This window comes from Somniosus microcephalus, chromosome 14 (assembly GCF_052327205.1).
Source record: "Somniosus microcephalus isolate GS21.2 chromosome 14, FLI_Smic_1.0, whole genome shotgun sequence".
Taxonomy (NCBI): Eukaryota; Metazoa; Chordata; class Chondrichthyes; order Squaliformes; family Somniosidae; genus Somniosus; species Somniosus microcephalus.
The window spans coordinates 2,114,304-2,139,931 of NC_141000.1; the positions used below are offsets into that span (position 1 = coordinate 2,114,304).

A 25,628-nucleotide genomic window follows, 5' to 3' on the forward strand; every position below is an offset into this window, starting at 1 on the left:
TTGTGGACAGGACCTACCTGGGCAGTTTTCCACATTGTCGGATAAATGCCAGTGTTGTAGCTGTAGTGGAACAGCTTGGCTAGAGGCGCGGCTAGTTCTGGAGCACAAGTCTTCAGCACGATAGCTGGGATGTTGTCGGGGCCCATAGTCTTTGCTGTATCCAGTGCACTCAGCCGATTCTTGATATCACGTGGAGTGAATCGAATTGGCTGAAAACTGGCTTCTGTGATGATGTGGACCTCAGAAGGAGGTCGAGAAGGATCATCCACTCGGCACTTCTGGCTGAAGATGGTTGCAAATGCTTCAGCCTTGTCTTTTGCACTCACGTGCTGGGCTCCACCATCATTGAGGATGGGGATATTCATGGAGCCTCCTCCTCCCATTTGTTGTTTAATGGTCCACCACCATTCACGACTGGATGTGGCAGGACCACAGAGCTTTGATCTGATCCGTTGGTTGTGGGATCGTTTAGCTCTGTCCGTAGCATGCTGCTTCCATTGTTTAGCATACATGTAGTCCTATGTTGCAATTTTCCCAGGTTGGCACCTCATTTTTAGGTACGCCTGGTGCTGCTCCTGGCATGCTCTTCTACACTCCTTGTTGAACCAGGGTTGGTCACCTGGCTTGATGTTAATGGTAGGGTGAGGGATATACCAGGCTGTGAGATTACAGATTGTGGTGGAATACAATTCTGCTGGTGCTGATGGCCCACAACACCTCATGGATGCCCAGTTTTGAGCTGCTAGATCTGTTCTGAATCTATCCCTTTTAGCACGGTGGTAGTGCCACACAACACGATGGAGGGTGTCCTCAGTGTGAAGACAGGACTTTGTCTCCACAATGACTGTGCGGTGGTCACTGCTACCAATACTGTCATGGACAGATGCATCTGCGACAGGTAGATTGGTGAGGATGAGGTCAAGTAGGTTTTTCCCTCGTGTTGGTTCTCTCACCACCTGTCGCAGGCCCAGACTGGCAGTTATGTCCTTCAGGACTCGGCCAGCTCGGTCAGCAGTGGTGCTACCGAGCCACTCTTGGTGATGGACATTGAAGTCCCCCACCCAGAGTACATTCTGTGCCCTTGCTACTCTCAGTGCTTCTTCCAAGTGGTGTTCAACATGGCGGAGTACTGATTCATCAGCTGAGGGAGGGCGGTAGGTGGTAATCAGCAGGAGGTTTCCTTGCCCATGCTTGATCTGATGCCGTGAGACTTCATGGAGTCCAGAGTCAATGTTGAGGACTCCCAGGGCCACTCCTTCCCGACTGTATCCCACTGTGCCGCCACCCCTGGTGGGTCTGTCCTGCCGGTGGGACAGGACCTACCCAGGGATGGTGAGGGAGGAGTCTGGGACATTGGCTGAAAGGTATGATTCTGTGAGTATGACTATGTCAGGCTGTTGCTTGACTAGTCTGTGGGACAGCTCTCCCAATTTTATCACAAGCCAGATGTTGGTGAGGAGGACTTTGCAGGGTCGACTGGGCTGGGTGAGTCTTTGTCGTGTCCGAAGTCGGTGCCGAGGTCGATGCCGGGTGGTCCGTCTGGTTTTATTCTTGTTATTGTTTGTTGTAACGCTTTGTTACAACTGAGTGTCTCGCTCGGCCATTTCAGAGAGCAGTTAAGAGTCAACCACATTGCTGAGGGTCTGGAGTCACATATAATATAATAATCAACTTTATTGTCATTGTTAGTGCACAAGTGCAGTACAACGAAATGTAGGCTTGCGGCTCCCGAGAGTGTACATTTTGATTAAGACATTTAACATACATTTGGCTTGTAACATAAACATAAACATAATAAAGTGCATTGGCAGATGTGCAGGCTTTAGAGTTTATTTGCAGAGCAGGCCAGACCAGGTGAGGACGGCAGATTTCCTTCCCGAAAGGACATTAGTGAACCAGATGGGTCTTTACGACAATCTGGTAGTTTCATGGTCACCATTAGCTTTTTATTCCAGATTTATTTAATGAACTGAATTTAAATTCCACATTTGCCGTGGTGGGATATGAACTCACTCCGGATCATTAGTCCAGGCCTCTGGATGACTCGTCCAGTAACATGAGCACTGTGCTGCTGTTCCCGTAAACCTCTCTCAAAAGGCAGAACCATGCTGTAAATTTTCGGAGATAGTGGAGTCGGAGTGATCAGAAGTGCTGCATCCTGGCTCCGCAAAACCACAACACAGGTGTAGCCCGGTCCCCGATTTGTCACGGACCAGCGTGCGGAGCGACTGCTCCACTGACTTGCTGCCTGTTTCAAGCCCAAGTCCAACTTCCAGCCCAGGATGCTGTTAGAAAGCGAGAGAAAACCAAGGGTACGTGCCCTTCACAAGAGAGTAAATCCACAAAAACTATCTGCAACTGGTGTGGTGGCTCCCAATAATCAAACGTTTGTGTTCACAGTAATGCCCCTGATGCTGAGAGAAGGTAATGTTGAATTTAAATAGGTCAGTAAATGGTGAAGATTTAGTTCTGACACTTGAGTTTGTAATACTGAGTTGCGTTCTCCTTTTCCAGAAGGTGAAATTCTGGAACAATGCAGTGTGCAAATGCTTAATAGTTAAAGTACTGTAAAACGGAAGGTAAATTCACCGATCCAGGGCCCCCGGTGAGGAGCCTGGCTTGACTGGAGCATGTGATGCCGATTCTCGAACCCTCGCTCCTGTGGTGAGGTTCCCCTCCCGGGAGCAATGCATCACTGACTTACCTGTTGTATATATTGTAGTATTTACACCTACTGAAACATGTCATCATAACAAATGCTTTTTGTTGACAGGAAAATTTCTTCTGTTGCTACAGTCCATTAAAACAGCGTTCCCATTAGATTCCAACAATCCGTGGCTTCATGAATGTATGATTAGATTTGCAAAGTGTGGTAAGTACTTAAAAAAAACCTTTTTATAAAACTCCAACATTTCTGCCAACTTGTATCCTGCTTAAACCATACTCTGAAATAAATGCACTTGATTTTCTTTTGCACTAATGTTTTATTTGTACATTTATGTTCATAATAATTCATAACGGCTTTTATATAAGAGCAAAATATTGCAGATGATGGAAATCTGAAATAAAAACAGAAAATGCTGGAAATCCTCAGCAGGTCAGGCAGCATCTGTGGAGAGAGAAACAGAGTTAATGGCCCTGAAATTAGGATCGGGGGCTTGCCGCGCGTGCAAGCCCCCGATGTGCACTCACCCGGCGCGCCGACATCTGAAGCCTGGGCCTGCTTGGAATTCCTGTCACTGGCCCGGTTCAGCTGTCGGCGCGCTGTGCTTACCTGATCCAGCGGCGTAGTTAGTGCGATGTGCCGGCTGGGATCAGGTGAGCACTGTGCAGCCAATCAGGGGAGGGGAAACTTCATTCATGAGTTTGATAGTAAGAACTGTCAAACTCATGAAAAGTACGGGCGCCCAAAACACTAGTTTAACTTTAAATAAAATTTTAAAAAACATCCCAATAATTAAATAAACTATAAATAACTTTAAAAAACTATTTTAAACAATTAATCAAATTTTTGAAAAAAATAATTTTTTTAAAAATCGGGTCTAAAACTACACTTGCCTCACAGTAAAGTCCTTAAAAACAACAAAGCTGTGGAAAAAATGTTATAATTTTAAGTAATAGACCACTTACCTTAAAGAATGAAGTCCTTACGTCTCCTTTTTACATTCGTAAAAAGGAGAGGCCCTTACACACGCGCAAACCTGTGGAAAAAAAGGAATTTCAGCGCGCACGCGCAGACTCCTGCGCGCACGCGTTCATCCCCTGAACCCCTTGGTTCAGAGGACAGAAAATGCCGGTTTTCCGCGCATGCGCTGTGCATGCTGAAATCCGGCACTTCCAACGGGCCCACGCGTGAGTGCCCCGTCTGTACTCATGCGTTGGGACCGGAATTACTGGCCCAATGTTTCAGATCAATGACCTTTCGAAAGGTCATCGACCTGAAACGTTAACTCTGTTTCTCTCTCCACAGATGCTGCCTGACCTGCTGAGTATTTCCAGCATTTTCGGCTTTTATATAAAACTGTGTCTGTTTTCATCTGTAACTGAAGTTTGTACCAAGAGCGTTTTGAATCACTTGATTGCAAGCAGAGTTTTACAACATCAAACTGGTTACAACTTCCATCACAAGGGGCTAAATAAGAAGATAAATGTATTGTCAAATTCGCTCAAAGGAGCTGCTATTCACAGGCAGTGCCTTAGTGTAAGGGACGTACAATTATCCGCCTGGGTAAGACTGTAGTCAGCAAGTAGGCATCTATCTCCCATCACTCGCTGCCTATCCTCAGTCTGGTTTCCAGTCTTCCTCCAGCAATAAGACTACCCTTGACCAAAGGCGCTAGTGGTGCATTTTGTGACTGTGACAGAAGCATGTTACCTCTACTTGTCCTCCTCGCCCTCTCCATGGCCTTCAACACAGTGACCACTCCATTCTCCGCCATCCCATCCCCATTGCTCTATGGTCTATCTCCCTGTAACCACCCACTCATGGTTCCACTGATTCTTGTTCCAACTCTCTTGTAGTGGCTTCTCCTCGTGCACCGGTACTTGCACCTCTGGCATGCCCCAAATTCCATTCTTGGCCCCTCTTATTGGTCATCCGCATGCATCTCAGTGACTTTATCAGTAAACGTGGCCTCAGCCTATAACACCCAACATGCGGCCCAACCAGTCCTCGCCGGCATTTACCCTCCACACGAGCAAATAGTCTTGATCACATTGATGCACCCTGTATCCATATCGCTTCATCCCCTTGTCCTTCTTTCACCTATCCAATCTCCCCTTAAATGTTGACATAGTTTCTGTCTCAACCACTAACCCTGGAAGTGAATTCCACAGCCTCTCAAATCTCTGAAGAAATTGCTCCTGCCCTCTGTTCTAAATCTTTTACATTTACTCTTGTATCTATGGCCCCTCATTCTAGACCCTTCAACTACGAAAAACAGTCTGCTTCTTCTACCCTCTCCCATCCTTTCATAATTTTCAACACTTCTATAATATCACTCCATAATCTGTGTTCTAATGAAAATAGACTCAATTTTCAAATCTTTCATATTTGTATTTCCTCATACAGGTCAGCATCCCAGTGAATCTGTGCTGTACCCTCCCTGAAGCCTCAATATCCTTCCTATAGTGTGGAGCCCAATACTGCACGATGCAGGCAGGCCGACAATCTCTACAAAGGTTTAGCCAGCTCAGGGCACTAAAATGGAGCCCTTGCCAGGAATCTTTCTTCTGTTAACTACCTGTTTATGGAGAAGATTTCCTACCCTCCAAGATAACTGCGCTCCTCCAATCCTGGCCTCTTGCGCATCCACGATTTCCATCGCTCCACCGTTGGCGGCTGTGTCTTCAGCTGCCTAGGCCCTAAGTTCTGGAATTCCCTCCCTAAACTCCTCCGCCGCGCTACCTCTCTCATTTCCTAGGAGCATTTCTGTAGACTGATTTCCTGAATAAAGTTTTTTTTCTTGCAGTATCTGATCATAGTAATCTCCCTGAAATAGTTAACAAAGTACTAAAACAGGAGATGCATAAGCTTTTCGCTAAAAAGGACATGAAAACCTTCAATGAAGAGTTCCTCAACAGAAATGCTACCTCCATCCGGCATCTCCTTTCAGGTTGGTTCCTATTTGATGTTTTTCATCTCTCTGCGCTACTGAAAGTGGGAGGGGTAAGAATATATGTCATGGTGCTGTCTGTCTGCCCATGAGTGCCTAGCGTACTCCTCAGAAATGCTGCAGAAATTTCCCCTCATCTAGCAGTGAATGGCAATTGAGGCTGGTACAGTCAGTCTGGCTTAGAATCAGACCAGTGCTGGTGGTCACCTATATCATCACCTCCTCTGCCAGTATTTGTAAGAGATTTTGGGCACGCAAACATCGCTGACCAACCTCGTGGTGAGTGCTTAACGGAGGTGATTCGACAATTGATAGCCACTTGCTTCACCAAAAAAGCCAAGCAGTCAAGGTCAACAACGAGCTAAAAGGCCAAGGAAGAGGAGCTAGGCACTCCCAGCTTCAGCATTAGATTCATATGTTGAACAGAGAAAATTGGAACTGTCAAAATACGCTGCGACCAATCCTTGCGGTTGTTTGGGGTGATGCAATACAAGAAACTTTCTGCATTACTATGGATCCATGGCTCAGTGTTGCAGGCGATGCTACAGTCAAATGTGCTACAGCTTGGAGAAGGAGAATCATACAGCACAGAAGGAGGCCATTTGACCCATCGCGCCTCTGCCAACTCTTGAAAGACCTATCCAATTAATCCCATAGCCCTGCAATCTTTCCCCTTCATGTATTTCTCCAATTCCCTTTTGAAAGTTACTTTTGAATCTGCTTCCTCCGCCCTTTCAGATCATCATGACTCGCTGCGTAAAAACAATTCTCCTCATCTCCCCTCTGCTCCTTTTGTCAATTACCTTAAATCTGTGTCCTCTGGTTACCGACCCTCCTGCCACTGGAAACAGTTGCTCCCTATTTACTCTGTCAAAACCCTCATAATTTTGAACACCTCTATTAAATCTCTCCTTAACCATCTCTGCTCTAAGGGAAGCAATCCCAGGTTCTCTAGTCTTTCCACATAACTGAAGTCCCTCACCCCTGGTACCATTCTAGTAAATCTCCTCTCCAAAGCCTTGACATCCTTCCTAAAGTGCAGTGCCCAGAATTGAACACAATACTCCAGCTGAGGCCTAATCAGTGTTTTATATCGGTTTAACATCACTTCCTGGCTGTTGTACTCTCTGCCTCTATGTATAAAGCCCAGGATCCCGTCTGCTTTTTAAACAGCCTTATCAACTTGTCCGGCCACCTTCAAAGATTTGTGTGGTGCAGGTTTCCAGCGACAAGGGCACTTGAATAGAACTTGTGACTCACTTCAGCAGCTTCTGATGACGAACTCAACAGTGATATTGTCTGAAACTTGAGAGCAAGTTGGTCCGGGAACCACGGGTGGCACAAGAGAGCTCGTTTTAGAAGAGGTTGGAGGGAGAGCAGGTATCCACACCTAACATTTGAATCAAGTTTAGTGTGAGAGTGATTGTGAGCATCTTGCATTATTCACAGAAGAAGAAAGCAAGAGTGTCACAAAACAGTGGTCAGGTTCCCGTAATAAGGTGGCGCCGTGTCTGGCGCTAATTTCTGCATCCTCCTTAAGCCAGTGGAGTGAGCCAGGCTGGATAGGGACTGCTGTGTATTAAAAATAGGAATGATACCAGGGCTAAAAGGGTTAAATTATGAGGACAGGTTGCGTAGACTGGGCTTGTATTCCCTCGAGTTTAGAAGATTAAGGGGTGATCTAATTGAGGTGTTTAAGATGATTAAAGGAGTTGATCGGGTCGATAGAGGGAAACTATTTCCTCTGGTGGGGAGTCCAGAACAAAAGGGGGCAGAACCTTAAAAGTTCAGGGGTGATGTCCGGAAGCACTTCTTCACACAAAGGGTGGTGGAAATCTGGAACTCTCCCCCAAAGAGCTGTTGAGGCTGGGGGTCAATTGAAAATTTCAAAACAGTGATTGATAGATTTTTGTTAGGAAGTGTGTTCAGGGTTATGGCACCAAGGCGGATAGATGGAGTTAAGATACAGATCAGCTATGATCTAATTGAATGGTGGAACAGGCTCGAGCGGCTAAATGACCTACTCCTGTTTCTGTGTCTGGTGTTATCTCAGAAATGTTGTCCAGTGATCCCTTTAATCCTGTTACTGTGCATCAGGGTTAGAAAAGAAAACATATAAAGGAGATCAGCAGGCTCTGTGTTATCACCATCTTTAACAATCAGTGCTCCCTTATCTTCTTGGAAGGAGCCAGGCACAGAACTGCTATCCTGCACTGAGCCATGGATCTACTGTTGAGTCTGTGTTTCCAAATGTAGTTATGCTGAATAACTGGACACAGACTACAGAAATAATTAAACAGGTCTTTAGTAATTGAGGGTCAGGGCTGAACTGGAATACACTTTGCTCCACAGGGTTTATGTACAGGAGCCATCAAAAAGTAGTCCATCACCTTAAGGTATCCTCTTAAGGTGGTACAGGTTACATACACTACAATTCCTCCCCTTTTAGCTTAACAGTGTACACCCCAATTTAAACATTACATGGATAACATATATACAACTTTCACACAAAACTGTTCAAAGATTCAGTCTCTGAGGAGGCCTCCTGATCCGGGCCGGATAACGCCTTTCAGGGGTCTCTGGTTCTCGTTGCTGGGGTGACTCATCCATGTGATCTCCTATGGATTGAACATCATCATGTACGTTCGAGTCTGAGGTAGATGCTACAGGCTCAATAACTTCTTCAACTGGTGTCTCTGCCGTAGACATGGGGTCGACCCTTGTTCTCGATTCCACAAGTTGGTCAGCATGACGTCGTATTACGTTCTCTCCAACGTCTACCGTGTACATCAAGGGTCCTTGTCGGGCACGAATTGTTCCGGATTGCCATTTATCATTCCTATAGTCCCTGGCCAACACTGGTTGTCCTATTTCGAAACTCCGAGTGGCCTTGTTATTTACGTGCTGGAATTGCTTGTTTTCGACTTCCCTACGCACATTGGGTTTTAACAAATCCAACCGGGACCGCAACCTCCTGTTATAGAACATTATGGCAGGGCTTTGATTTGTCACTGCATGCGTGGCGTTTCGATATGCCATCAGGAAATTGTCCACCTTGTGTTGTAGTGGAATATGGTCTTCGCTCATGGCCTTTATCGCCTTTTTGAACGTTTGTACAAATCTCTCAGCCAACCCATTTGTAGCCGGATGATATGGGGCAGATGTATAGTGTTTCACCCCATTCTTTTTCATGAATTTCTGGAATTCTTCTGACACGAACTGTGGTCCGTTGTCTGAACATATTTGTTCCAGCAACCCATTCCTTGCAAATAATGGTTCTTAGAACTGCGATCGTCTTTTCAGAGGTAGTGGTCGACATCTTAATCACTTCAGGCCATTTAGAATGTGCGTCTACTGCTATCAAAAACATGGAATCCATGAATGGACCTGCAAAGTCGATATGCACACGTTGCCATGGGGTTGAAGGCCATTCCCATGGATGCAGTGGTGCAATTGGAGGTGCGTTTTGAACTTTTTGGCACCCTGAGCAGCTTTTAGTCAGATCCTCTATTTGTTTGTCGATACCTGACCACCACACATAAGCCCTAGCAAGGCTTTTCATCTTGACTCCCCCCAGATGACCTTCATGCAATTCCTTCAGAACTCTCTCCCTTAATTTAGGAGGAATAATCACCCTTGTTCCATACATCAATGTTCCTTGACAGACGGACAGCTGTTCTCGTCTGGCTGAGAATGCTGGTAACAGTGGGTCACCATGTGCTGGCCATCCCTTCACTGTCAAATCGTAGACCCGAGACAGTGTCGGGTCATTTCGGGTCTCTCTCTCAATACCTGCATTGGTGACTGGTAAGCATTCGATGATGGTCGAGTGAAATATCTCGACAGGGTCAACTACCGGTGCCTCTTCCACTGTAGGTAGTGGCAGGCGCGACAGCCCATCAGCATTACCATGTTGCTTTGTACCTTTGAATTCGATATCATATTGATGTGCCCCTAGGAAAAGGGACCATCTCTGAAGCCTCTGCGCCGTCATAACCGGAACACCCTTCTTAGGGTTAAAAATGGAAACCAACGGCTGGTGATCTGTCAGCAGCGTAAACTTTTGGCCTTGCAGGTAATGGTTAAATTTCTTAACTCCCCACACGAGGCTGAGAGCCTCCCTATCTATCTGAGCATAGTTGCGCTCTGCGGAGGTCAATGATCTGGATGCGAACGCGACTGGCCTTTCCAAGCCATTTGGAAACTTATGTGAGAGCACTGCCCCGATACCATATGGAGAAGCATCACAAGCTAAGCGAATAGGCAGCGTTGGGTTAAAGTGAGCCAACACTTCCTTAGAGGTGATCAGTGCCTTGCTTTTTTGAAAAGCCCGCTTACAATCATCGCTCCACTTCCATGGTATTCCCATTTGCAAAAGAGTGTTCAGCGGGTGTAACACCGTGGATAAATTTGGAAGAAACTTGTGGTAATAGTTAACCAACCCAAGGAACGACCTCAACTGGGATACATTTTCCGGAGCGGGAGCTTTCACAACAGCTTCGATCTTGTCAGGTGACTTATGGAGCCCCTCCTGGTCAATGACGTGGCCGCAGTACGAGATTCGCTTTTGAAAGAACTCACATTTCTGGCGATTAACTCTGAGCCCATATTCTTTCAATCTGGTGAGCACCTGCTCCAAATTCGCAAGGTGATCCTTATCATCATCTCCTGTAATCAGAATGTCGTCCAGGTAGCATTGTATGCCTGGAATTCCCTGCAATACCTGCTCCATGGCCCTTTGCCAAATCGCTGGAGCCGATGCCACTCCAAAAACTAGTCTATTATACCGATATAAGCCCTTATGTGTGTTGATCGTGAGATACTGGCGTGACGCTTCATCAACTTCCATCTGTAGGTATGCCTGCGCCAGGTCTATCTTGGTGAAGTGTTTCCCGCCAGACAGCGAAGCGAAGATATCTTCAATCCGCGGAAGCAGATATTGCACCGTGTGAAGAACCGGATTAACAGTGATCTTGAAATCGCCACAGATGCGAACCTTCCCAGGTTCCCCCGACTTGTTGCTCAACGAACGCTTCATGACAGGAACAATGGGTGTGGCCCATTCGCTCCAGTCCACCTTTGACAGTACTCCTGAACGTTCTAGCCCTTCCAGCTCTGCTTCCACAGCAGGTCGTATCGCATAAGGTACCGGTCTGGCTTTAAAAAATTTTGGGTTTGCATGTTCTTCAACCTTGATGTTTGCCGTAATTCCTTTCAGTGTTCCCAGTCCCTGTTGGAACACCTCCTTAGCATCGTCCAATATTTTGGACAGTCATTTAGGTTTGACGTCGTCCTCTTTACAGGAATCTACAGTCAGTGCTTGTATGGAATGCCAGTCCACATTTATTCTCCGGATCCATTCCCGTCCCTGTAGTGGCGGACCTCCATCAGGTAACACATACAAGTCCATTTCCTGACTTTCTTTACCATTGTAGACCACATTTACTTTTATCTTTCCAATGGGGTATACTATTTGCCCCGTGTATGTTTTCAATACAATCTCCGTATCCCTCAGGGGAATGTGCGAGAATAACCTTTTGTAATCTTGCTTATTCATGACTGTCAATGCCGATCCAGTGTCCAATTCCATCTTCACTTGGACTCCTGCTATCCGAAGCATGACCCAGATAGTTTGGTGGTCTGCTGTGTTACCCACATTATGTATTTTTAGACAACCCAGTTCCTTACTGCTGGAGTCTGAATCCATCTTCTGTTCATCCGAACTGTTCTCTGTCACCTTGTGTACTTTTTTGTACTTCTCCTGCGGCGACTTTTTGCTGCTGGTCTTCTTTCCTGACCGGCATACTCTCGCTATGTGACCAAGTTTGCCACATTGCCTGCATTCTTTATCTTTGAACCAGCACTGGTTCTGGTCATGTGTTGTCCTTCCGCAACGATAGCACTTTACTGCGCCCAATGCCATTTCATTGGTGCTGAATTCCAATGGCCTTTGCTGTATCTCTGCAGCACCTCGTGCTGCTGCCTTGTGCGATGCTGCAATGCTGAAAGCTTTGTCCAGCGTAAGATCCTTTTCCTCTAGCAGTCGCTTCTGGGTTCCTTCCCGTAGGAGCCCACACACAAACTTATCTCTCAGTGCGTCTGCTAGTCCTGTACCGAACTGACAGTACTTTGATAACTTGCGCAGTTCGATTAAGAATTCAGCGTTGCTTTCCTCTTTAAGTTGGATTCTTTTGTAGAATTTAAATCGTTCCGCTATCAGCAGCGGCGTGGGGTTTAAATGCTCTTGCAGGATAGTAACAATATCCGCGAAACTCTTTCCTACCGGTTTATCTGGTGTTACAAGGTTCCTTAATAACCCATACGTCTTCGCACCCATCGAGTTTAATAGGGTTAGTGCTTTCTTATCCTCCGGTACCTCATTCGTTGTACAGTAAACTTCGACGCGTTCCACATAAGTGGCCCAATCTTCCACATCGCTATCAAAAGCAGTGATGTTACCCGTTTTTGGCATCCTTGTTGAGTTTCCTTTCCTTCGGATATGATTATTATTTTATTTTATTTTTTTCAAAATGGCGGCTTCCCGCGCTTGGCGGCTTTTCCCGAGCTTGTCTTCTTCCCCCGCCGACTCAAAATGGCGATTACCGCGCTGTTGCCGTTCTCGCCTCCCAGCGGTCCTTTATTTTCCCCTACGCTGCTGCTCTTGTTCCCCGCCGCTCCCGTGGTCCTTGTGGACATAAACGCTTTTCTGGCTGCTGCGCGTCTCTGCCCCGATTGCAGTCCGGCCCCTGACACCGGCTGCGGTCATGTTCTCCGCCCTTTTCGTCGTTTCCCTCCCCTTCTCTTACTGGCAACTCGGCCGACTTCCCCCCCGTGCCGCTCGATCGGGCTTACCCGCCGCTGTCGTCGAAGGGATGTTCACTGATGTTTAACTTCGTGGCCAGAAACCAACCCGGGTTCCCGATTGCCTCCCGTGCTATGCAGTGCCCAGCAGGATGTTGAGGGTGGATGTCCTTGATCGACGCCCGTTTCAGAGGCGAAGCTTCCTTTGATGCAACTGCCGCTAGGTAAGATCAGACTCGTCGCCACTGTTGAGTCTGTGTTTCCAAATGTAGTTATGCTGAATAACTGGACACAGACTACAGAAATAATTAAACAGGTCTTTAGTAATTGAGGGTCAGGGCTGAACTGGAATACACTTTGCTCCACAGGGTTTATATACCGGTGTGGTCACCACCGGTACTACAATGTACAGGAGCCATCAAAAAGTAGTCCATCACCTTAAGGAATCCTCTTAAGGTGGTACAGGTTACATACACTACATCTACAGTAAACAGACTTGAAAACCAAGTATTTAGGTTGGCGTTGAAGCCAAGTACACAGTAGTTCTGTGAAGGTAGGGACCGTTATGTGCTGTATCAACAAGCAATTGTGATTCATTCAGATAGGGCACTGGTGCAAGTCAAATTCTGCAGGTTTGTGAGCTCATTAATTGGCAAGAGGTCAGAACAAGTGGTTGAGGTCTCCAACATAAATGGAATCTCCATCAGAGGCTGCCATTTTATATCTTCGATAAATAGGCTATCTAGAGAAAGCTCATGGCTACATTCCAGAATGACCTTCAAGGAGATCTACTCTGGATTGCACAATGTCACTGGATTATCTGTCACTGCCTGGTGGGTAACATTTCTGTATGCCTTTCCATTTCCCCTTAATAGTATAGATCTCTCGCAAGATTTAAATAGGGGAAAAGATGGTCATTCTTATTAAATCTCCACCCCCAGTGGCAGAGGAAGACCTTCCTCTCTGATCACCAAACCTTCAACATCAGCCAGCCCATCATGATCCTTGATGGGAAGACTATACTGCGTCAGACGAGCATGTAGAAAGGGCTCTAGAATCTAAGTTCCAGTGGTCAGTTGTGACAACAACTTATGTTTATATAGTGCCTTTAACATAGTAAAACGTCCAAGGTGCTTCACAGGAGTATTATCAAACAAAATTTACACCGAGCCACATAAAGAGACATTGGGACTGATGACTAAAAGCTTGGTCAAAGAGGTCGGTTTTAAGGAGCATCTTAAAGGCGGATGGAGAGGCGAAGAGGTTTACGGAGGGAATTCCAGAGCTTGGGGCCTAGGCAGCTGAAGGCACGGCCATCAATGGTGGAGCGATTAAAATCGGGGATGTGCAAGAGGATAGAATTGAAAGATTCAGAGATCTCGGAGGGTTGTAGGGCTGGAGGAGGTTACAGAGATAGGGAGGGGCGAGGCCATGGAGAGATTTGAAAACAAGGATAAGAATGTTAAAATCGAGGTGTTGCCGGACTGGGAGCCAATGTAGGTCAGCGAGCACAGGGGGTGATGGGTGAACCGGACTTGGTGCGAGTCAGGACACGGGGCAGTGAGCACAGGGGGTGATGGGTGAACGGGACGGGGCGAGTTAGGACACGGGGCAGTGAGCACAGGAGGTGATGGGTGAACGGGGCTGGGTGTGAGTTAGGACACGGGGCAGTGAGCACGGGGTGATGGGTGAACGGGACTGGGTGTGAGTTAGGACACGGGGCAGTGAGCACAGGGGGAGATGGGTGAACGGGACTGGGTGTGAGTTAGGACACGTGGCAGTGAGCACAGGGGGTGATGGGTGAATGGGACTGGGTGTGAGTTAGGACACGGGGCAGTGAGCACAGGGGGTGATGGGTGAACGGGACTGGGTGTGAGTTAGGACACGGGGCAGTGAGCACAGGGGGTGATGGGTGAACGGGACTTGGTGCGAGTTAGGACACGGGGCAGTGAGCACAGGGGGTGATGGGTGAACGGGACTGGGTGTGAGTTAGGACACGGGGCAGTGAGCACAGGGGGTGATGGGTGAACGGGACTGGGTGTGAGTTAGGACACGGGGCAGTGAGCACAGGGGGTGATGGGTGAACAGGACTTGGTGCGAGTTAGGACACGGGGCAGTGAGCACAGGGGGTGATGGGTGAACGGGACTGGGTGTGAGTTAGGACACGGGGCAGTGAGCACAGGGGGTGATGGGTGAGCGGGACTGGGTGTGAGTTAGGACATGGGGCAGTGAGCACAGGGGGTGATGGGTGAACGGGACTTGGTGCGAGTTAGGACACGGGGCAGTGAGCACAGGGGGTGATGGGTGAACGGGACTGGGTGTGAGTTAGGACACGGGCAGCAGAGTTTTGGATGAGCTCCAGTTTACGGAGGAGGAAGATGGGAGGTCGGCCAGGAGAGCGTTGGAATAGTCAAGTCTCGAGGTAACAAAGGCCTGGATGAGGGTTTCAGCAGTAGATGAGCCGAGGCAGAGGCGGACTCAGGTGATGTTACAGAGGTGGAAGAAGGTGGTTTTGGTGATGTAGCAGATATGTGGTCGGAAGCTCATCTCGGGGTCAAATATGACCCCAAGGTTGCGAACGGACATTACTTCTAGGAAAACTTTGACTTTGAAGATGTACAATGCCAAATGGAAATGAGTCCACCAGTGACACAATCATAACTTTACTATACCAGGGTATGACGTACCAGCAATCTTAACCTATGTCCACATGCTGCTGGATCAGACACCGAGTCTGCTGTCACTTCTTGTTGCTGCTATGCTGCTGATTGCAGGATAGCAGCATGGTGTACAAAAGATTGTTGGAATATGAGTTTAGTTTCCAGTTTGTTCCTACGTGGGACTTGCACCTAACCTGAGTTAGTTAGGCAAAGCTTGTTTCTGGATTTCTCATGTCTTAGGAAATCAAAATGTCAAATTTTTATCTATCTCAAGTTTCTTCTGTTAAAAAGAAGTATCACTAAGTTGGGCACCGGATATTCAGTTTGCATGCAGAAAGGATGATGAGTCCAAGCAATTTGCTTCCTTTGAAAGCAAGACTTCAAACTCAACTAAATAAAGGCTGGCAAATTGAATAATGCAGTGCATCTCCTTGAGTTGTTCCCTGGTCGGGTGAGTTCAGTTGGAGAAATTGAGAACTCAATCTCCTTGTGTTGTGGCTCCTTGGGGCCGATGTGCAGGATTTCTCTTGAGCACAAGACAGCAAACTTGCTTATCATACAGTGGCTCAAGGTGACGTTCTGATGATGTTGAACCGCAAGTTACCTCAAGTAGCTGGTCCTCCGAACCTCGCTGTTCACGACTCCAATTTGTACGCGCCGGTTGGGTGAGTGAGGGAGAATGTGAAAATTCCTGAAATGACTGCTGCCAAACACTTGATCCATTCACCAGCATTCCTCTGTCCACTGTTAGTGCAGGTGTGAACCCGTCTATTTTATACAGATTAAAGCCTCCGTTAAAACAGTTAAACACTCCTGCACTACGACTGACTGTGATGAAATATTCCATTCATCACTGCCTGTGACTGTGGTTGGTTTCAGGTTTCCCCTCACCATTGTATTGCCTGTGACTGTGGTTGGTTTCAGGTTTCTCCTCACCATTGTTTTGTATATTGGAATGTATGGAATGTGTTGTGTGTAGGGCTCCGCCCATACCTGGCCTTTATGTAAGCCAGCTCAGTCTGGCCTCATATCCAGTACTGCAGAGCTCCAGATGGAAGATACCTCTCTCCACTGCGTGTTATCTTCTAAGTTAATAAAAGCCTTGTTTTGTTCCGCCAACATCGAGTCTCGGGATTATTGAGGCACATCAATTTTATTAACTTATTTTTCAACACAATGGATCAACTCCTGAAACCCGAACGTTTGGATTTGGATCAGCATGCTCCGGACGCATCAGCACGCTTCGGACACTGGTTTATGTGTATGGAATTCTTCCTGGACAATTCCGCAGCCGTCAAAGACGCTACGGACGCTGCGAGTATGAAACTCGGAATTCTGCGGAATTGGGTAAGCCACCGGGTTTACCCCCTCATCCAAGACGCCGACACGTACCTGGCCGCCTGCGACATCTTAAAGGCGCATTACCAGCAGCCTACGAATGAGGTGTATGCTAGGCACCTGCTCGCCACTCGCGCACAGCGACCTGGGGAATCGGTGGAGGAGTTCCTAGGCACCCTGAAAATGCTTGGCAAAGACTGCAAGTGCCGAGATGTAAAAGCCGCAGTGTACACCGACGAGCTTGTTCACGATGCCTTTATCACAGGCCTCAGCTCCACTTACATCCGGCAAAGACTGCTGGAAAAAACGGGATTGGACCTGAAACCGGCTGTGGACACCGCGCGATCCCTGGATGTGGCCCAGAGAAACTCGGACGCCTACTCTTCAGCCCGCGCCGTCCACGCCGCCACGTGTGCACCAAGGGCGCCGCCATCTTGGAAGGCATCTTCCCCGCCCGGCAGCCCGACACCGTCGGGGCCCCGCTCTCCCCCCAGAAGCCCTACGACAGCCGCGACGCGTCGGGGACCCAACTGCTACTTCTGCGGGCAGCCAAAGCACACCAGAAACCTGTGCCCGGCGAAAGGCACCACCTGCTTTAAGTGCGGTAAGAAGGGGCACTTCGGGAAGGTGTGCAGAGGGAACCCCGCCGGAAAACCAAAACCCGCCACCGCCGTGTGTGCGCCGTGGGAGCGGCCATCTTGGATGCCACCTTGCCCGACCTCGTGGGGTCCGCCATCTTGTGAGCAGACAGCGTGGACGCCACCTTGTCTCGATCAGGGCCCTACAGTGGCATCGGTCACAGTGGACCAGACCAGGCCCCACCCGCTATCCAAATCAATGGTGGACATCGAGGTAAACGGGTGCGGGGTTAAATGTTTAATTGACAGTGGAAGCACGGAGAGTTTTATCCACCCTGAACTGGCACAACAACTCTCCCTAAAGGTGGTCCCTACTCGGGGTACCATCTCTATGGCTGATAAAACCCAGACATCGACCATTCTGGGTTACTGCACGGTACAATTGTCCGTTAACGGGACTGTATACGATAATTTTAAAGTATTAATCATGAAGAATCTATGCGCGAGCGTGATCTTGGGCCTGGATTTCCAGTGCAACCACCAAAGCATCACGCTCAAGTACGGTGGGTCCCAGCCGCCCCTCACAGTGTGCGGCCTGGCTAGCCTGAAGGTAAAGCCGCCTTCGCTATTCGCGAACCTTACCCCTAACTGCCGGCCAATAGCGACCAAAAGCAGGAGGTACAGCTGGGAGGATAGGCGGTTTATCGCGACCGAGGTAGACAGGCTCCTGAAAGAGCGCATTATTGAATGCAGCAATAGCCCGTGGCGCGCCCAAGTGGTGGTGGTAAGGGGTAGCGAGAAGAAACGGATGGTGATCGACTATAGCCAAACGATCAACAGGTACACCCAACTAGACGCCTACCCGCTACCCCGCATATCAGAAATGGTGAACCAAATCGCCCAATACCGGGTGTTCTCCACCATCGACCTCAAGTCAGCGTACCACCAGCTCCCTATCAGACCAGAGGACCGCCCGTACACCGCCTTCGAGGCGAACGGACGCCTCTACCAATTCCTCAGAGTCCCCTTTGGGGTGACGAATGGGGTCTCGGTCTTCCAGAGGGAGATGGATCGCATGGTCGATGACCACCACTTGCAGGCAACCTTCCCCTACCTCGACAACGTCACCATCTGCGGTCACAACCAGCAGGATCACGACTCGAACCTCGAGAGGTTCCTGAAAACTGCACAAAAACTCAACCTCACCTACAACGAGGACAAGTGCGTTTTCAACACCACGCGCCTCTGCATACTAGGCAGCGTGGTGAAGAATGGAGAAATCGGACCAGACCCCGACCGATTGCGCCCCCTACGGGAGCTGCCCCTGCCCAACACTCCCAAAGCCCTGAAAAGGTGCCTGGGGTTATTTTCTTATTATTCCCAATGGGTCCCCAACTACTCCGACAAAGCCCGCCCCCTCTTGAAAGCATCCTCTTTTCCGCTCTCTGCTGAGGCCCACGCCGCCTTCAAAAGCATTAAGCAGGATATTGAGTAGGCCACGCTACAGGCAGTGGACGAGAACACTCCATTTCAAGTGGAAAGTGATGCGTCTGACTTTGCCTTGGCGGCCACCCTCAACCAGGCGGGGCGGCCCGTAGCTTTCTTCTCGAGGACCCTCCAAGGGCCCGAGCTCAGACACTCCTCCGTGGAAAAGGAGGCCCAAGCCATCGTGGAGGCAGTGCGCCACTGGCGCCACTACCTAGCCGGCAAACGCTTCACCCTACTTACCGACCAGCGGTCGGTAGCGTTTATGTTCAATAATAAACAGAGGGGGAAGATCAAAAATGATAAGATTCTTAGGTGGCGGATCGAGCTCTCCACCTTCGAGTATGACATCATTTACCGGCCAGGGGCCCTTAACGAATCCCCAGATGCCCTCTCACGAGGGATGTGTGCCAGCGCCACCGGGGATCGGCTACAGACCCTCCACAACGACCTCTGCCACCCAGGGGTCACGCGGCTGTTCCACTTCATAAAGTCCCGCAACTTACCCTACTCGATTGAGGAAGTTCGGTCTCTGACCAGGAACTGCCGCACTTGCGCTGAGTGCAAGCCTCGGTTCTACCACCCTGATAGAGCCCACTTAATCAAAGCTACACGGCCCTTTGAGCGGCTCAGCTTAGATTTCAAGGGCCCCCTCCCGTCCGTCGACCGCAATGTTTACTTCCTGAACATTGTGGACGAATACTCCCGGTTCCCATTCGCCTTCCCCTGCCCAGACATGACCAGCGCCACGGTCATTAAATGCCTCAACAGCCTGTTCTGCCTGTTCGGTATGCCGAGCTACATTCACACGGATAGGGGGGCGTCCTTCATGAGTGAAGAGCTACGCCAGTACATGCTGTCCAGGGGTATTGCCACGAGCCGTACCACCAGCTACAACCCCCGGGGTAACGGTCAAGTGGAGCGAGAGAACGGGACAGTATGGAAAGCAGTCACTCTAGCTCTAAGGACCAAGGGCCTCCCTATCTCCCGCTGGCAGGAAGTCCTCTCGGATGTGCTCCATTCGATACGGTCGCTATTGTGTACTGCCACTAATGCCACGCCTCATGAACGAATGTTTAGCTTTCCCCGGAAATCCACCTCAGGCGTATCCATGCCGTCATGGCTCTCCACCCCAGGTCCGGTATTCGTGCGAAGGCATGTGAGGGGCCATAAGACGGACCCTCTCGTGGAGCCAGTGCACCTACTCCACGCCAACCCCCAATACGCGTATGTCCGGCACGCCGACGGAAGGGAGGACACCGTGTCAATAAAAGACGTCGCCCCAGCCGGTAACGACAACAACCACGGCAATAGCAGCAGCAACGACCACAGCAACTCTTACCCACCCACTACTCTTTCATCACCCCCGGAAGAACATCGACCAACGGCACCCCCACCAACTACCCCTTCAACAACCCTGGCGGCACCCCCGGCAGAGACCCAGGAGGCCACCGGGGACACCCAGCCGACACCCGCGACACCACAACAGCCACGTCGGTCGCAGAGGACTACCAAACCCCCGAACAGACTAAATCTATAGAAGGGGTGAATGTGATGAAATATTCCATTCATCACTGCCTGTGACTGTGGTTGGTTTCAGGTTTCCCCTCACTATTGTATTGCCTGTGACTGTGGTTGGTTTCAGGTTTCTCCTCACCATTGTATTGTATATTGGAATGTATGGAATGTGTTGTGTGTAGGGCTCCGCCCATACCTGGCCTCTATGTAAGCCAGCTCAGTCTGGCCTCATATCCAGTACTGCAGAGCTCCAGATGGAAGATACCTCTCTCCACTGCGTGTTATCTTCTAAGTTAATAAAAGCCTTGTTTTGTTCCGCCAACATCGAGTCTCGGGATTATTGAGGCACATCACTGACAACAGTAATTTATAAGGTAGAGCCGCCTTCCTATTGAGAGAAATTCAGCCTCCACGTACATGGCTCCTCTTGACCTGCCCATCCACCTTCTGACCGCGACTGACTTAAACTCTTGGAGCTTCTAGTTAACAATTGCCGCACTCCTGATCTGTTGTGTTTCTACCCCAGGTAGACAGCTGAAGATTTCCCCAAGAACAGGACTGTTTTACACTATAATAGGGGACGGTCTCTTGATTATACAGGCTACAACGTTTCTTAAAGGGACAGTGTACCAGATGATTCTATCCAAACCCCCAGCTGAGAGGTAAACGTTCCTATTTGCGAATAGAGATTGAGGTTTAGAGTATAGGCCTGTCTACAATAAATAAGCTTTCTTTGTGAATCACATAAGTGGATAGACTGGAGAAGCTGGGGTTGTTCTCCTTAGAGCAGAGAAGGTAGAGAGGAGATTTGATAGAGGTGTTCAAGATCATGAGGGGTCTGGACAGAGTAGATAGAGAGAAACTGTTCCCATTGGCGGAAGGGTCGAGAACCAGAGGACACAGATTTAAGGTGATTGGCAGAAGATCCAAAGGCGACATGAGGAAAAACTTTTTTACGCAGCGAGTGGTTAGGATCTGGAATGCACTGCCTGAAAGGGTGGCGGAGGCAGATTCAATCGTGGTTTTCAAAAGGGAATTGGATAAGTATCTGAAGGAAAAAAATGTGCAGGGCTCCGGGGAAAGGGCGGGGGAGTGGGACTAGCTGAAGTGCTCGTGCAGAGAGTCGGCACAGGCTCCTACTGTGCTGTAACCATTCTGTGTTTCTAAGCAGCCATGTTTCTTTTTCTTCAAACCTTGAAAGAGATTTCAATAATATTGACTGCATAAAAACCCCAATTGGTGAGGGGGCCAGGTGTTGGTGTTCCTATCTCTCTCAAAAAAACCTGAACTTGAATTTCCACAATAGGCCCGCATTGTTAGGGATTCCTGTTACTTTTAGTAGGCACACACTTAATGTGTTCATGAGACATTATTTTAATGCATGTGCAAACCTGCTTATATTAAATGGGGTAACGTATCTGTTAAACTAGTGGGCAGGGAAATGTTGTTCGAAAGCATTAATATCACCTGATAGTATCTGCTAATATCACTTACGTCAGGGCTGTAGTGGAGTCCTTTCGGATTGGAGCATGATCAGAAATCAGCCTACTAATTTTTTTATATTCGTTCATGGGATGTGGGCGTCGCCGACAAGGCCAGCATTTATTGCCCATCCCTAATTGCCCTCGAGAAGGTGGTGGTGAGCCGCCTCTTTGAACCGCTGCAGTCCGTGTGGTGAAGGTGCTCCCACAGTGCTGTTAGGGAGGGGGTTCCAGGATTTTGACCCAGCGACAATGAAGGATCGGCCGATATACTTCCAAGTCAGGATGGTGTGTGACTTGGAGGGAAACTTAGAGGTGGTGGTGTTCCCATGCGCCTGCTGCCCTTGTCCTTCTAGGTGGAAGAGGTCGCGGGTTTGGAAGGTACTGCCGAAGAAGCCTTGGCGAGTTGCTGCAGTGCATCTTGTAGATGGTACACACTGCAGCCATGGTGCACCGGTGATGGAGGGAGTGAATGTTTAAGGTGGTGGATGGGGTGCCGATCAAGCGGGCTGCTTTGTCCTGGATGGTGTCGAGTTTCTTGTATTGTTGGAGCTGCACTCATCCAGGCAAGTGCAGAGTATTCCATCACACTCCTTACTTGTGCCTTGTAGATGGTAGATAGGCTTTGGGGAGTCAGGAGGTGAGACACGCGTCACAGAATACCTAGCCTCTGACCTGCTCTTGTTGCCACAGTATTGATGTGGCTGGTCCAGTTAAGTCAATGGTGACCCCTAGGATGATGGTGGGGGATTCGGCGATGGGAATGCCAAAGGAGGACAAAGGGATTAATTAAGAAGGGGAAAATAGAATATGAGAGTAAGCTTGCAGGGAACATAAAAACTGACTGTAAAAGCTTTTATAGATATGTGAAGAGAAAAAGATTGATGAAGTCAAGCATAGGTCCTTTGCTGTCAGAATCAGGGGAATTTATAAAGGGGAACAAAGAAATGGCAGACCAATTAAATACATATTTTGGTTCTGTCTTCACAAAGGAGGACACAAATAACCTCCCAGAGATGTCGGGAACATAGGGTCTGATGAAAGGGAGGAACTGAAATAAATCAGTATTTGTAGGGAAATGGTGTTAGGGAAATTGACGGGATTGAAGGCCGATAAATCCCCAGGGCCTGATAATCTACATCCTAGGGTACTTAAGGAAGTGGCCCTAGAAATAGTAGATGCATTGCTGATCATCTTCCAGCATTCAATGGAATCTGGAACAGTACCCATGGATTGGAGGGTAGCTAATGTTACCCACTATTCAAAAAAGGTGGTAGAGAGAAAACGGGGAATTACAGACCGATAAGCCTGACATCGGTAGTGGGGAAAATGCTAGAGTCCATTATAAAAGATGTAATAGCAGAGCACTTGGAAAACAGTGACAGGATCTGACAAAGTCAACATGGATTTACAAAAGATAAATCGTGCTTGACTAATCTACTGGAATTTTTTGAGGATGTAACTGGTAAAATAGATAAGGGAGAACCAGTGGATGTGGTGTATTTGGACTTTCAAAAGGCTTTCAATAAGGTCCCGCATAAGAGATTAGCGTGTAAAGTTAAGGCACATGGGATTGGGGGTAAGGTATTGACTTGGATAGAGAACTGGTTGGCAGACAGAAAGCAAAGAGTTGGAATAAACGGGTCTTTTTCCGAGTGGCAGGCAGTGACTAGTGGGGTACCGCAGGGATCGGTCCTTGGACCCCAGCTATTCACAATATATATTAATGATCTAGACAAGGGAGCTAGATGTAATATCTCCAAGTTTGTAGACGACACAAAGCTGGGTGGGCGTGTGTGCTGTGAGGAGGATGCTGAGAAACTCCAGGATGATTTGGACAGGTTGGGTGATTGGGCAGGAGCATGGCAGATGCAATATAACATGGATAAATGCGAGGTTATCCACTTTGGTGTCAAAAACAGGAAGGCAGATTATTATCTGAATGGCAATAGATTGGGAGAAGGGGAAGTGCAACGAGACCTGGGTGTCCTTGTGCACCAGTCGCTGAAGGTAAGCATGCAGGTGCAGCAGGCGGTTAAGAAGGCAAATGGTATGTTGGCCTTCGTAGCGAGAGGGTTTGAGTACAGGAACAAGGATGTCTTGCTGCAGTTGTACAGGGCCTTGGTGAGACCACATCTTGAGTATTGTGTGCAGTTTTGGTCGCCTTATCTGAGGAAGGATATTCTTGCCATGGAAGGAGTTCAGCGAAGATTCACCAGGCTGATACCTGGGATGGCAGGAATGACATATGAGGAGAGATTGGGTCGATCGGGCTTATACTCGCTGGAGTTTAGAAGAATGAGAGGGGATCTCATTGAAACTTATAAAATTCTGAAAGGACTGGACAGACTAGATGCAGGAAGGATGTTCCCGATGGTTGGGTAGTCCAGAACCAGGGGACACAGTCTAAGGATAAGGGGTAAGCCATTTAGGACAGAAATTAGGAGGAATTTCTTCACCCAGAGAGTGGTGAACCTGTGGAATTCTCTACCACAGAAGGCAGTAGAGGCCAATTCATTAAATATATTCAGGAAGGAGTTGGATATACTTCTTAAGGCTAAAGGGATCAAGGGATATGGGGAGAAAGCAGGGACAGGGTACTGAACTTGGATGATCAGCCATGACCGCATTGAATGGCGGAACAGGCTCAAGGGGCCGAATGGCCTACTCCTGCTCCTATCTTCTATGTTTCTATGAATGTCAAGGGGCAGTGTTTAGACTCTCGCTTGTTGGAGATAGTCATTGCCTGGCACTTGTGTGCCACTTATCAGTCCAAGCCTGAACGTTGTCCAGGTCTTGTTGCATGCGGGCATGGACTGCTTCATTATCTGAGGAGTTGTGACTGGCACTGAACACTGTGCAGTCATCAGCGAACATCCCCATTTCTGACTTTATGTTGGAGGGAAGGTCATTGATGAAGCAGCTGAAAATGGTTGGGCCTAGGACACTGCCCTGAGGAACTCCTGCAGCGATGTCCTGGGGCTGTGATGATAGACCTTTAATCGCTGCAACCGTCTTCCTTTGTGCTAAGTATGACTCCAGCCAGTGGAGCATTTTCCCCCCGATTCCCATTGACTTCAGTTTTACTAGGGCTCCTTGATGTCACACCCGGTCAAATGCTGCCTTGATGTCAAGGGCAGTCACTCTCACCTCACCTCTGGAATTCAGCTCCTTTGTCCATGTTTGGACCAAGACTGTAATGAGGTCGGCAGATGAGTGGTCTTGGCGGAACCCAAACTGAGCATCAGTGAGCAGGCTATTGGTGAGTAATTGCTGCTTGATAGCACTGTCGATGACACCTTCCATCACTTTGCTGATGATTGGGAGTAGACTGATGGGGCGGTAATTGGCCGGATTGGATTTGTCCTGCTTTTTGTGGACAGGACATACCTGGGCAGTTTTCCACATTGTCGGATAGATGCCAGTGTTGTAGCTGTACTGGAACAGCTTGGCTAGAGGCATGGCTAGTTCTGGAGCACAAGACTTCAGCATAATAGCCGGGATGTTGTCGGGGCCCATATCCTTTGCCGTATCCAGTGCGCTCAGCCGTTTCTTGATATCATATGGAGTGAATCGAATTGGCTGAAGACTGGCTTCTGTGATGGTGGGGACCTCGGGAGGAGGCCGAGATGGATCATCCACTCGGCACTTCTGGCTGAAGATGGTTGCAAACGCTTCAGCCTTGTCTTTTGCACTCACGTGCTGGACAGTGGAGAGTATTCCATCACACTCCTTACTTGTGCCTTGTAGATGGTGGAAAGGCTTTGGGGAGTCGGGAGGTGAGCCACTCGCCGCAGAATATCTAGTGTCTGACCTACTCTTGTTGCCACAGTATTTATGTAGCTGGTCCAGTTAAGTTTCTGGTCAATGGTGACCCCCAGAATGTTGATGGTGGGGGATTCGGTGATGGTGCAGCAACAACAACTTGTATTTATATAGCGCCTTTGACGTAGTAAAATGTCCCAAAGCACTTCACACGTGTATTAAAAGACAACAAAACTTGATACCGAGCCACATAAGGAGAAATTAGGGAAGTTTGGTCAAAGAGGTAGGTTTTAAGGAGCGTCTTAAAGGAGTAAAGAGAGGTGGCGAGGCGGAGAGGTTTAGGCAGGGAGTTCCAGAGCTTAGGGCCCAGGCAACAGAAGGCACGGC

General features: G+C 48.5%; 1 pseudogene; it reads left to right on the forward strand.

Annotated features, from left to right (window-relative positions):
- LOC147107253 (N-alpha-acetyltransferase 16, NatA auxiliary subunit-like) overlaps positions 1-25,628 on the forward strand; it is a 71,675-nt pseudogene that overhangs the window by 38,072 nt on the left and 7,975 nt on the right.